General features: G+C 41.3%; 1 non-coding gene across 1 annotated transcript; it reads right to left on the bottom strand.

Moving 5' to 3' along the window:
• Positions 1 to 474: 474 nt before the first annotated feature.
• Positions 475 to 578, bottom strand: LOC130983738 (small nucleolar RNA R71). Its single transcript, XR_009087716.1, has one exon. It is a non-coding gene; the product is annotated as a small nucleolar RNA R71 (small nucleolar RNA).
• Positions 579 to 14,550: the final 13,972 nt, after the last annotated feature.

Below are 14,550 nucleotides of genomic sequence, written 5' to 3'. Positions count from 1 at the left end.
AAGAGGAAACTAAGAGAAGCTAAATTACAACAATCCAGAAGTAACCTTTCAGAAATTTTCGAACAAGAGAAGGAGATGGCAGCCGAACCCAATAATGATAATGCAAGAAGGATGCTTGGTGACTTTACCAAACCCACGTCCAAATTTGATGGAAGAAGCATCTCCATTCCTGCCATTGGAGCAAATAATTTTGAGCTGAAACCTCAGCTAGTTGCCTTAATGCAACAAAACTACAAGTTTTATGGACTTCCATCTGAAGATCCTTATCAGTTCTTAACTGAGTTCTTGCAGATCTGTGAGACTGTTAAGACGAATGGAGTAGATCCTGAAGTCTACAGGCTCATGCTTTTCCCCTTTGCTGTAAGAGACAGAGCTAGAATCTGGTTGGACTCACAACCTAAAGATAGCCTGGACTCTTGGGAGAAGCTGGTCACGGCTTTCTTGGATAAATTCTTTCCTCCTCAAAAGCTGAGCAAGCTTAGAGTGGATGTTCAGACCTTCAAACAAAAAGATGGTGAATTCCTCTATGAAGCTTGGGAAAGATACAAGCAGTTGACCAAAAGGTGTCCATCTGACATGTTTTCAGAATGGACCATATTAGATATATTCTATTATGGTCTATCTGAGTTTTCGAAAATGTCATTGGACCATTCTAAAGGTGGATCCATTCACCTAAAGAAAACGCCTGCAGAAGCTCAAGAACTTATTGACATGGTTGCAAATAACCAATTCATGTACACTTCTGTGAGGAATTCCGTGAATAATGGGACGCCTCAGAGGAAGGGAGTTCTTGAAATTGATGCTCTAAATGCCATATTGGCTCAGAACAAAGTGTTGACTCAGTAAGTTAACATGCTTTCTCAAAGTCTGAATGGATGGCAAAATGCATCCAACAGTACTAAAGAGGCAGCTTCTGAAGAAGCTTATGATCCTGAGAACCCTTCAATAGCAGAGGTTAATTATATGGGTGAACCTTATGGAAACACCTATAATTCATCATGGAGAAATCATCCAAATTTCTCATGGAAGGATCAACAGAAGCCTCAACAAGGCTTTAACAATGGTGGACGCAATAGGCTAAGCAATAGCAAGCCTTTTCCATCATCTTCTCAGCAACAGACAGAGAATTCTGAACAAAACACTTCTAATTTAGCCAATCTAGTCTCTGATCTGTCAAAAGCCACTTTCAGTTTCATGAGTGAAACAAGATCCTCCATCAGAAATCTGGAGGCACAAGTGGGCCAGATGAGTAAGAAAGTCATTGAAACTCCTTCCAGTATTCTCCCAAGCAATACAGAAGAGAATCCAAAAGAAGAGTGCAAGGCCATTGATGTGATCAATATGGCCGAATGCACAAGGGAGGAGGAGGACAAAAATCCTAGTGAGGAGGACCTCCTGGGACGTCTCTCAAGCAATAGAGAGTTTCCTATTAAGGACCCAAAGGAATCTGAGGCTCATATAGAGACCATAGAGAATCCATTAAATCTCCTTCTGTCATTCATGAGCTCTGAAGACTATTCTTCCTCTGAAGAGGATGAAGATGTGACTGGAGAGCAAGTTGCTCAATATTTAGGAGCTATCATGAAGCTGAATGCTAAGTTGTTTGGTAATGAGACTTGGGAAAGTGAACCTCCCTTGCTCATTAATGAACTAGATACCTGGATTCAGCAAATTTTACCTCAAAAGAAACAAGATCCTGGCAAGTTCTTAATACCTTGTACCATAGGCACATTGACCTTTGAAAAAGCTCTATGTGATCTGGGGTTAGGAATCAATCTTATGCCACTCTCTGTAATGGAGAAGCTGGGGATCATTGAGGTACAACCTGCCTTGTTCTCATTACAATTGGCAGACAAGTCATTAAGACAAGTTTATGGAGTAGTAGAAGACGTGTTAATAAAGGTTAAAGGCCTTTACATCCATGCTGATTTCATAATCTTAGACACTAGGAAGGAAGAGGATGAGTGTATCATCCTTGGAAGACCTTTCCTAGACACAGCAGGGGCTGTAATAGATGTCAACAGAGGTGAATTAGTCCTTCAATTGAATGGGGACTACCTTGTGTTTAAGACACATGGCCATCCCTCTGTGACAAAAGAGAGTAAGCATGCAGAGCTTCTCTCAGTTCAGAGTCAAGAAGAGCCCCCACAGTCAAACTCTAAGTTTGGTGTTGGGAGGCCGCAACCAAACACTAAGTTTGGTGTTAAGACCCCTTATCCAAACTCTAAGTTTGGTGTTGGGAGTTTTACAACATTGACCTGATCACCTTTGTGGCTCCATGAGAGCCCACTGTCAAGCTAATGACATTAAAAGAGCGCTTGTTGGGAGGCAACCCAATTTTATTTATCTAATTTTTATTTTATTTTATTGTTATTTTGTGTTTTATTAGGTACATAATCATGTGGAGTCACGAAAAAAAATATAAAAATTAAAAACAGAATAAAAAACAGCAGAAGAAAAATCACACCCTGGAGGGAGGACAGACTGGCGTTCAACGCCAGGAAGGAGCATCTGGCTGGCGTTCAACGCCAGAACAGAGCATGAATCTGGCGCTGAACGCCAGAAACAAGCAACATTCTGGCGTTTGAATGCCAGGAATGTGCCTTGAGAAAAGCTGGCGCTGAATGCCAGTAACAAGCATGGAACTGGCGTTCAACGCCAGAAACATGCTACACATGGGCGTTGAACGCCCAGAACGTGCATCACCTCGGCGTTTAAATGCCAGAATGGTATGCAAAGGCATTTTGTATGCCTATTTGGTGCAGGGATGTAATTCCTTGACACCTCAGGATCTGTGGACCCCACAGGATCACCTCAGGATCTGTGGACCCCACAGGATCATCTCAGGATCTGTGGACCCCACAGGATCCCCACCTAATATATTCCCACCTTACCTCCTAATCCTATAACACTCTTCCCCGTGTCACACTTCCCAACAACTTCAATCTCTGAATCTCTCCTCCCAATAAACACTCTTTCCCAAAACCCTTCACCAATCACCTCAATCTCTCTTCCCCATTACCTCTTCACCACTCACATCCATCCACTCTTCCCCATAAACCCCACTTACCTTCAAAATTCAAAAACACTTTCCCACCCAAACCCACCCTAAAATGGCCGAACCTACCCTCTCCCCTTTTCCTATATAACCCCCTCCATTCCACTTCATTTTCACACAACACAACCTCCTCTTCTATACCTTGGCCAAAACCTACACTCCCCCTTCTCCTCCATATTTTCTTCTTCTTCTTCTTCTCTTCTTTCTTCTCTTGCTCGAGGGCGAGCAATATTTTAAGTTTGGTGTGGTAAAAGCATAAGCTTTTTGTTTTTCCATTACCATCAATGGCACCTAAGGCCGGAGAATCCTCTAGAAAAGGAAAAGGGAAGACAAAAGCTTCCACCTCCGAGTCATGGGAGATTGAAAGATTCATCTCCAAAAGCCATCAAGACCGCTTCTATGATGTTGTGGCAAAGAAGAAAGTGATCCTTGAGGTCCCTTTCAAGCTCAAGAAAAATGAGTATCCGAAAATCCGACATGAAATCCGAAGAAGAGGTTGGGAAGTCATAACCAACCCCATGCAACAAGTTGGAATCTTAATGGTTCAAGAGTTCTATGCCAATGCATGGATCACTAAGAACCATGATCAAAGTATGAACCCGAGTCCAAAGAATTATCTCACAATGGTTCGGGGGAAATACTTAGATTTTAGTCTGGAGAATGTGAGGTTGGCGTTCCACTTGCCCATGATGCAAGGAGATGTACGCCCCTACACTAGAAGGGTCAACTTTAATCAAAGGTTGGACCAAGTCCTAATGGACATATGTGTGGAAGGAGCTCAATGGAAAAGAGACTCCAAAGGCAAGCCAGTTCAACTAAGAAGACTGGACCTTAAGCCTGTGGCTAGAGGATGGTTGGAGTTCATTCAACGCTCCATCATTCCCACTAGCAACCGATCTGAAGTTACTGTGGATTGGGCCATCATGATTCATAGCATCATGATTGGAGAGGAAGTAGAAGCTCATGAAGTTGTAACACCCTACCATACAGAGTCTTATGCTTAAGTCATAATTCAGAGATGGCAAGGTATTACGACCTCTAAAATAAAAATTAGTACGTATAGTAGTATGAATGATTGATTATAACTAGGAGCCTTTGTAGAAAAAGGGTAACAAAAAAATCGCAACTCTAAAGCGCAACACTCCGATCGATATCGTAACGAGCAAGGATAAACCAACGCGAGATTATATATACAAAGGAGTGTCAAAAACGGGAATATCAAGACTCAAAATCCAGCTGCGAAGATAACCAGTCCGAGCATAACAATATATATGATGAGCGGATAATTTGTACGCTTTTTGGCATTATTTTTTGTATGTTTTTAGTATGATCTAGTTAGTTTTTAGTATATTTTTATTAGTTTTTAGTTAAAATTCACTTTTCTGGACTTTACTATGAGTTTGTGTGTTTTTCTGTGATTTCAGGTATTTTCTGGCTGAAATTGAGGGACCTGAGCAAAAATCTGATTCAGAGACTGAAAAGGACTGCATATGCTGTTGGATTCTGACCTCCCTGCACTCGAAGTGGATTTTCTGGAGCCACAGAAGCCCAATTGGCGCGCTCTCAACGGCGTTAGAAAGTAGACATCCTGGGCTTTCCAGCAATATATGATAGTCCATACTTTGCCCAAGATTTGATGGCCCAAACCGGCGTTCAAAGTCACCCTCAGAAATCCCAGCATTAAACGCCGGAACTGGCACCAAAATGGGAGTTAAACGCCCAAACTGGCATAAAAGCTGGCGTTTAACTCCAGGAAGAGTCTCTACATGAAAATGCTTCATTGCTCAGCCCAAGCACACACCAAGTGGGCCCGGAAGTGGATTTTTATGTCATTTACTCATCTCTGTAATTCTTAAGCTACTAGTTCCCTATAAATAGGACCTTTTACTATTGTATTTTTAATCTTTGGACAGATAGTTCTTAGATCATCGGAGGGCTGGCCTCACGGCCATGCCTAGACCTTGTTCTTATGTATTTTCAACGGTGGAGTTTCTACACACCATAGATTAAGGTGTGGAGCTCTGCTGTACCTCGAGTATTAATGCAATTACTATTGTTCTTCTATTCAATTCCGCTTGTTCTTGTTCTAAGATATTCATTTGCACCCAAGAACATGATGAATGTGATGATTATGTGACGCTCATCATCATTCTCACTTATGAACGAGTGACTGACAACCACTTCTGTTCTACAAGCAAACAAGGCTCTAATGTTTATCTCTTGGATTCCTGATACACGATGCATGGTTGATCGCCTGACAACCGAGTGCTCGCCTGACAACCGAGCCAGCCATTCCGTGAGATCAGAGTCTTCGTGGTATAGGCTAGAACTGATGGCGGCATTCAAGAGAATCCGGAAGGTCTAACCTTGTCTGTGGTATTCTGAGTAGGATTCAATGATTGAATGACTGTGACGTGCTTCAAACTCCTGAGGGCGGGGCGTTAGTGACAGACGCAAAAGAATCACTGGATTCTATTCCGGCCTGATTGAGAACCGACAGATGGATAGCCGTGCCGTGACAGGGTGCGTTGAACATTTCCACTGAGAGGATGGGAGGTAGCCACTGACAACGGTGAAACCCTTGCTTAAGCTTGCCATGGAAAGGAGTAAGAAGGATTAGAAGAAGACAGTAGGAAAGCAGAGAGACGGAAGGGAAGGCATCTTCATACGCTTATCTGAAGTTCCTACCAATGAATTACATAAGCATCTCTATCTTTATCTTTATGTTTTATTCGTTCATCACCATACCCATTTGAGTTTGCCTGACTAAGATTTACAAGGTGACCATAGCTTGCTTCATACCAACAATCTCTGTGGGATCGACCCTTACTCGCGTAAGGTTTATTACTTGGACGACCCAGTACACTTGCTGGTTAGTTGTGCGAAGTTGTAGTGATCACAATTTCGTGCACCAATATACATATGATAAAATAAGGAAACCCCAAAGGAAACCCAAAGGGACACAAATATATAAAACCTATTCTCCAAAATTCTCCCATAAGAAGAGTCATCACAGTTTGTATTATTTAATGGAGATAAAAGTATCTAAGTAAAACATATAAACCAAAACATAGTCCCGAGAGCAAAGGATCTTCGCAAATCTAGAAGTCTCCAGCATGCCTCAGCGGGAAACCTCACGTCCTGCATCTGAAAACCGCAAAATTCGCATGGGTGAGAACCAGAGGTCCCCAGCATGGTAACAGCTTCCACATATATAATACATAATAACAGAGGAAAGCCAAAGGCAATCCTATAACTTCCACTAGATAATTCAAAGCTTATGAACAAGCTAAACCATATAAGGGCATCTGACTAAAGATTCTTCAGTCTAACTAATACTTCCCTTTCCAATTCCTTCAAACCTCCCAACCACCAGTAGGGGTATAATGTAGCAAACACAGTTATATCAAACAAGGAATATACAAATAGGAACAATTAAGGCATTTAGACAATTAGCAAGTAATATGCAGTCAAATAGGCAATCTCAAACAATTCATATAGTATGCATATGATGAATGCCTGTCCCTAGTGGCCGATGATATCATCTGTCGGTTATAGAGCCAACCCGACAAGTCCTGGCAGTTAACCATTGGACTGTCCCTCTGTCGTGTCTCCCCAACTTGAGTCATGCTCATAATAACTTGATCATAATCATGATCCATATCCATCACCCTCACTGGTGAATATTTATCCATCACCATCACTGGTGAATATTTATCCATCACCATCACTGGTGAATATTTATCCATCACCATCACTGGTGAATATTTTTGGGGGTGAGATCTTCCGGGAATTTCACAGTGCCCGGCCACCCTGACGACATAGGGTCAAAAGAGCTTCAAGTCTCGACCTGGAGCACGTGGTGGCTCGCCACTGCTTTCTCCCAGGGAAACTCTCATCTCCGATAATGGAAGTGCAACATTCACAATTCATTCAACAGCATATATATATATATATATATATATATATATATATATATATATATGCATTTATACATAGCCATAATCATGGCCCCGCCGTAACACGGCAATAATCCAGCTATCCGGCCCACGGTTAAATCCATAACCAGCCACCCGGCTCACGGTTAAATCCATAACCAGCCGTTTCATCAACAATTACAGCCTTTCGGCCCATGGCATAACAAGCACTTCCACCACCATCCTCCGCCTCTCACAAAGTCATGCTTGATCCTCATTGGTCATTCATTTATCCCTTGCTTCACTCGCAAGTTACCACATTCACTAGCTCCTTTTCTAATAGCTAAGCATATCATAATGATTTAAGACATAAGTGGTGAGATCGGAGGCTTAGAAGTATGAGATTTGGCTTTTAAAACTCAAAAATCAACTTTGGGATGAAAACAGGGCCACGCATACGCGCACTCTACGCGCACGCGTGGATTGCCTCAAAAACTCATCGACGCGTAAGCGTCATGCACGCTAACGCGTGGATTGAAAAATAGCCAAACGACGCGCACGCGTCAACCACGCGTACGCGTAGGTACTCTCGTGCCCCAGGCACAAAGCTGGCACAGTTCTGGCATAACTCTCTGGAAAATGGCTGGGCATTGGATGCAGCACATTCGGCGCGCCCGCGCACATCACGCGCACACGTGGATGGCGCTTTCTGGAGGAACGACGCGTACGAGCCAAGTGCGCCCACGCGCAAGAGGTCATTCTGCTAAAAATTTTCTAAGTTAAAAGCTGTAGAATTCACAGATTTAAACCCCAATCTTCCAACGGACATAACTTCCTCATTTTAAATCGTTTTTCACCCGTTCTTCGAACGGCATGGACATCCCAGATCCAATTTCATTTCTAAATAGATTTGGCACAAAACAGAGATCCGTAGTCCAAGTTATGTCCCACCAAGGTATGCCCAAAAACTATGTTTTTCATAAAAACCACAAAGTGCCATTTTCAAAACAAGCAATTTCCAACTCTTTTCAAAACCAATCAAAACATGCCAATTTCATCCCTTTTCTTTGAAATCAATCAATATATATCAAATTCAACATCAAGCCTCCTCAACTCACACATTGACACATTACCACAATTTACAAAATCACTATCTCATTATTTTAACCCACTTCACCCAAGTGGCTCAAACTCAAACATATTAACATATCATATACTCTTCCTCATGCCAATTCTCAACAACACCAATTCCAATAAATCATCATTGTACACAATCAATCTCATACTCACCATCAACATGGTTCAACCCACAATTCAACCATAACCAATCATCAAGCATATATCACAACATGCATATTTCTCATACATCATACCACCAAGGCATCAATAATCATCATCACATATATGACCACATCATATATCTCAATCATTCAACAACATCAACCATTCAATGCCTATCTTAGGGCCTCTAGCCTAAGTATTTCCTACCACATTACATATTAGATACGGGAAACCGAAACCATACCTTAGCCGATTTTCCAAGCTCAACCGGAGCACTTCCAAATCACTTATCCACAAGCTCTCAAGGCCTCAACACCTCAAAGAACAGATTTTTTACCACCAAATCCCTTTTTAAGCTTTTCAATATCACCAATCAAGCTCCAATATTCACACATACACAACCTAAGCCACAATCATCATACCCATACACAACATCTCAATACCCAAACATCATAGAATCAACAAAATTACACTAGGTTTGAGAATCTTACCACACCCAAGGTCCAAGGAGACAAGATTAACCTTCTCCTTCAAGAGAGTTGGGTCCTATAATATCAAAGAGCCTAAAATCTCAACATTTTTGCTCATAAAACTCGAAAACAAGGCTGGGATTTCGAAGAGAAAAACGTGGCTTACCTCAAGATTAACTGTATGGGTTTTATAGAGCTCTCCGTGGTGAACGCATGGCCGCAAACGTAGTGGCAATCGAAGCTCTAGATCAAAAGTTATGGTGGTTTGAAGATCAAGTGAGAGAAAGAACTTGAGAGAGTGTTCTTCTCCCCCCCCCCCTTCTCTCTAATTTCAGCGTGAATTGAGTGTTGTGAGGAGAGAGAGTGCTGAAAACTAGGGTTTTGGTTTAGTTATGTTGGGCCAAGGGCTCACTTTGGGTCCGGTTGGCCCGGTTTGGCCCGTTCGGTCCAATCTTTGTCCGAATCCTATAAAATTGGTACCGAAATTCTCGTCTCAGTCTCCTCTATCACATTTAGCCATAAAAATCACATTTTTGGCTTTCTAGAATAAATTCTCATTTATGGGTTAATTAGCCGTTAATTAACCGGGCTTTACAGAAGTCATCTCCAATGAATTCTACAGAATAGCCGAAAAGCCCTCCACCATGGCAAGGCTAGCTTTTCCTCACCTTATTTGCCATCTATATTACTCAGCTGGAGTTATCATAGAAGGAGACATCTCCATTGAAGAGGATAAGCCCATCACCAAGAAGAGGATGGAGCAAGCAAGAGAGACCCTCCACGGATCTCAAGAGATGCATGAGGAAGCTCATCATCAAGAAATCCCTGAGATGCCTCAAGGGATGCACTTTCCTCCCAACAACTATTGGGAACAACTCAATACTTTCTTAGAAGATTTGAGCCACAATGTGGAACAATTAAGGGTGGAACATCATGAGCACTCCATCATTCTCCATGAAATAAGATAAGATTAAAGAGCAATGAGGGAGGAGCAACAAAGGCAAGGAAGGGACATAGAAGAGCTTAAGGACATTGTTGGTCCTTCAAGAAGAAGACGCCACTAAGGTGGATTCATTCCTTGTTCTTATTTCTTTCTGCTTTTCGATTTTTATGTTGTGTTTATTTATGTTTTGTGTCTTCATTTCATGATCATTAGTATGTAGTAACTATGTCTTAAAGCTATGAATAAAATCCATTAATCCTTCACCTCTCTTAAAAGAAAAATGTTTTAAATCAAAAGAACAAGAAGTACATGAATTTCGAATTTATCCTTGAATTTAATTTAATTATATTGATGTGGTGACAATACATTTTATTTTCTGAATGAATGCTTGAACAGTGCATAATTTTGATCTTGTTGTTTATGAATGTTAAAATTGTTGGCTCTTGAAAGAATGATGAACAAAGAGAATGTTATTGACAATCTGAAAAATCATGAAAATTGATTCTTGAAGCAAGAAAAAGCAGTGAAAAAGCAAAAGCTTGCAAAAAAAATTGCGAAAAAAATAGAAAGAAAAATAAAAAAGCAAGCAGAAAAAGCCAATAGCCGTTAAAACCAAAAGGCAAGGGTAAAAAGGATCCAAGGCTTTGAGCATCAATGGATAGGAGGGCCCAAGAAAATAAAATCCAGGCCTAAGCAGCTAAATCAAGCTGTCCCTAACGATGTGCTTGTGTCATGAAGGTCCAAGTGAAAAGCTTGAGACTGAGTGGTTAAAGTCGTGATCCAAAGCAAAAAGAGTGTGCTTAAGAGCTCTGGACACCTCTAACTGGGACTCTAGCAAAGCTGAGTCACAATCTGAAAAGGTTCACCCAGTCATGTGTCTGTGGCATTTATGTATCCGGTGGTAATACTGGAAAACAAAGTGCTTAGGGCCACGGCCAAGACTCATAAGTAGTTGTGTTCAAAAATCAACATACTTAACTAGGAGAATCAATAACACTATCCGAAATTCTAAGTTCCTAGAGAAGCCAATCATTCTAAACTTCAAAGGAAAAAGTGAGATGCCAAAACTGTTCAGAAGCAAAAACCTACAAGTCCCGCTCATCTAATTAGAATTAATATTCATTGATATTTTGGGATTTATAGTATATTCTCTTCTTTTTATCCTAATTGATTTTCAGTTGCTTGGGGACAAGCAACAATTTAAGTTTGGTGTTGTGATGAGCGGATAATTTATACGCTTTTTGGCATTGTTTTTAGGTAGTATTTAGTATGATCTAGTTACGTTTAGGGATGTTTTCATTAGTTTTTATGCTAAATTCACATTTCTGGACTTTACTATGAGTTTGTGTATTTTTCTATGATTTCAGGTAATTTCTGGCTGAAATTGAGGGACTTGAGCAAAATTCTGAAAAAGGCTGACAAAAGGACTGCTGATGTTGTTGGAATCTGACCTCCCTGCACTCAAAATGGATTTTCTGGAGGTATAGAACTCCAAATGGCGCGCTCTCAACGGCGTTGGAAAGTAGACATCCAGAGCTTTCCATCAATATATAATAGTCCATACTTTATTCGGGAATTGACGACGTAAAGTGGCGCTCAACGCCAAGTACATGCTGCTGTCTGGAGTTAAACGCCAGAAACACGTCACGACCCGGAGTTGAACGCCCAAAACACGTCATAACTTGGCGTTCAACTCCAAGAAAAGCCTCAGCTCGTGGATAGATCAAGCTCAGCCCAAACATACACCAAGTGGGCCCCGGAAGTGTTTTTATGCATCAATTACTTACTTTTGTAAACCCTAGTAGCTAGTCTAGTATATATAGGACATTTAACCATTGTATTAGTTGTCTTTTGACCACGTTTCATCTTTGGTCTCAGTTTTGTTTTATTCTTCATCTTAGGAGACTATTGATCACGTTTTGGGGGCTGGCCATTCGGCCATGCCTGAACCTTTCACTTATGTATTTTCAACGGTGGAGTTTCTACACACCATAGATTAAGGGTGTGGAGCTCTGCTGTACCTCAAGTTTTAATACAATTACTATTATTTTCTATTCAATTCTCTTTTATTCTTATTCTAAGATATACGTTGTACTTCAACTTGATGAATGTGATGATCCGTGACACTCATCAACATTCTCACCTATGAACGCGCGTGACTGACAACCACTTCCGTTCTACCTTAGGCCGGGCGCATATCTCTTAGATTTCTGATGAGCGGATAATTTATACGCTTTTTGGCATTGTTTTTAGGTAGTTTTTAGTAAGTTTAAGCTACTTTTAGGGATGTTTTCATCAGTTTTTATGTTAAATTCACATTTCTGGACTTTACTATGAGTTTGTGTGTTTTTCTGTGATTTCAGGTAATTTCTGGCTGAAATTGAGGGATTTGAGCAAAACTCTGAAAAAGGCTTACAAAAGGACTGCTGATGCTGTTGGAATCTGACCTCCCTGCACTCAAAATGGATTTTCTGGAGCTACAGAACTCCAATTGGTGCACTCTCAACGGCGTTGGAAAGTAGACATTCAGGGCTTTCCAGCAATATATAATAGTCCATACTTTATTCGGAAATTGACGACGTAACTTGGCGTTGAACGCCAAGTACATGCTGCTGTCTAGAGTTAAACGCCAGAAAAACGTCATGATCCGGAGTTGAACGCCCAAAACACGTCATAACTCGGAGTTCAACTCCAAGAGGAGCCTCAGCTCGTGGATAGATCAAGCTCAGCCCAAGCATACACCAAGTGGGCCCCGGAAGTGGATTTATGCATCAATTACTTACCCATGTAAACCCTAGGAGCTAGTTTATTATAAATAGGATGATTTACTAATGTATTGGACATCTTTGGTCTCAGTTTTGTTTTATTCTTCATCCTAAGAGGCTATTGATCACGTTTTAGGGGGCTGGCCATTCGGCCATGCCTGAACCTTTCACTTATGTATTTTCAACGGTGGAGTTTCTGCACACCATAGATTAAGGGTGTGGAGCTCTGCTGTACCTCAAGTATTAATGCAATTCTATTTTATTCCATTCAATTCTATCTTATTCTTATTCCAAGATATTCATTCGCACCCAAGAACATGATGAATGTGATGATTATATGACCCTCATTATCATTCTCACTTATGAACGCGCGTGATTGACAACCACTTCCGTTCTACATGCAACAGAGCTTGAATGTGTATCTCTTAGATTCCCCAACAGAATCTTCGTGGTATAAGCTAGATAGATGGCGGCATTTATGAGGATCCGAAAAGTCTCACCTTGTCTGTGGTATTCCGAGTAGGATCCTAGGAATCCGGAAGGTCTAACCTTGTCTGTGGTATTCCGAGTAGGATTCCGGTAATGAATGACTGTGACGTGCTTCAGACTCGCAAGTGCTGGGCGTTAGTGACAGACGCAAAAGAATCAAGGGATTCTATTCCAGTAGGCGCGGGAACCAACCAGTGATTAGCCGTGCTGTGACAGAGCGCGTGAGCGTAGTTTTCATTGCGAGGATGGGATGTAGCCTTCGGCCAGGTGATGCCTCCAGACGATTAGCCATGCGAGTGACAGCCGCAGAGGACCATTTTCCCGTGAGGATAGAAAGTAGCCATCGTCGAACGGTGAACCCTATACACAGCTTGCCATGGAAAGGAGTAAGAAGGACTGAGTTGAAGCAGGAGGATAGCAGGCGTCCCTGAGCATACAGTATCTCCATTCGCTTATCTGAAATCCCCACCAATGAATCTGCATAAGTATTCTATCCCTTTTATTTCTTCTCTTTTATTATTAATTTTCGAAACCATAAACAATTTTAATCTGCCTAACTGAGATTTACAAGGTGACCATAGCTTGCTTCATACCAACAATCTCTGTGGGATCGACCCTTACTCGCGTAAGGTTTATTACTTGGATGACCCAGTACACTTGCTGGTTAGTTGAACGGAATTGTGAAAACAACCGATGCCATAATAATGATTTCATACAAGTACAAAAGAACATGGATCACAATTTCGTCCACCAATTTCCCAACAGAATCTTCGTGGTATAAGCTAGATAGATGGCGGCATTCATGGGAATCCAGAAAGTCTAACCTTGTCTGTGGTATTCCGAGTAGGATTCCGGGATTGAATGACTGTGACGAGCTTCAAACTCCTGAAGACTGGGCGTTAGTGACAAACGCAAAAGAATCAAGGGATTCTATTCCAACCTGATTGAGAACCGACAGATGATTAGCCGTGCTGTGACAGAGCATTTGGACCATTTTCACTGAGAGGATGGGATGTAGCCATCGACAAGGGTGATGCCTCCAGACGATTAGCCATGCAGTGACAGCGCATAGGACCATTTTCCCGAGAGGATGAAAAGTAGCCATTGACGACGGTGATGCCCTACATACAGCTTGCCATGGAAAGGAGTAAGAAGGATTGGATGAATGTAATAAGAAAGTAGAGATTCGAGAGGATTCTAGCATCTCCACACGCCTATCTGAAATTCCCACTATTGATTTACATAAGTATTTCTATCCTATTTTATTCTATGTTTATTATTTATTTTCGAACTATTCATAAACCATTTAATCTGCTTAACTGAGATTTACAAGATGACCATAGCTTGCTTCATACCAACAATCTCTGTGGGATCGACCCTTACTCACGTAAGGTTTTACTTGGATGACCCAGTACACTTGCTGGTTAAGTTGAACGAAGTTGTGTCCACACATAGCAAAGAGCCATAATAATGGTTCCATACAACAACAAAGAATACTACATTGAAGTGATCACAATTTCGTCCACCACTTCTCAAAGGGAACTTGATTTCTGCCTCTTGAAAAATCAACAACAGAAAGAGTGTTTCAATTTCCTCATTTATAATCGCAGTTCATATATCACCAAAT

Source organism: Arachis stenosperma, chromosome 5 (assembly GCF_014773155.1).
Source record: "Arachis stenosperma cultivar V10309 chromosome 5, arast.V10309.gnm1.PFL2, whole genome shotgun sequence".
In the NCBI taxonomy this organism is placed as follows: domain Eukaryota; kingdom Viridiplantae; phylum Streptophyta; class Magnoliopsida; order Fabales; family Fabaceae; genus Arachis; species Arachis stenosperma.
Note: the sequence above shows the minus strand (reverse complement) of the source record. Positions and strands in the feature narration are given on the sequence as shown.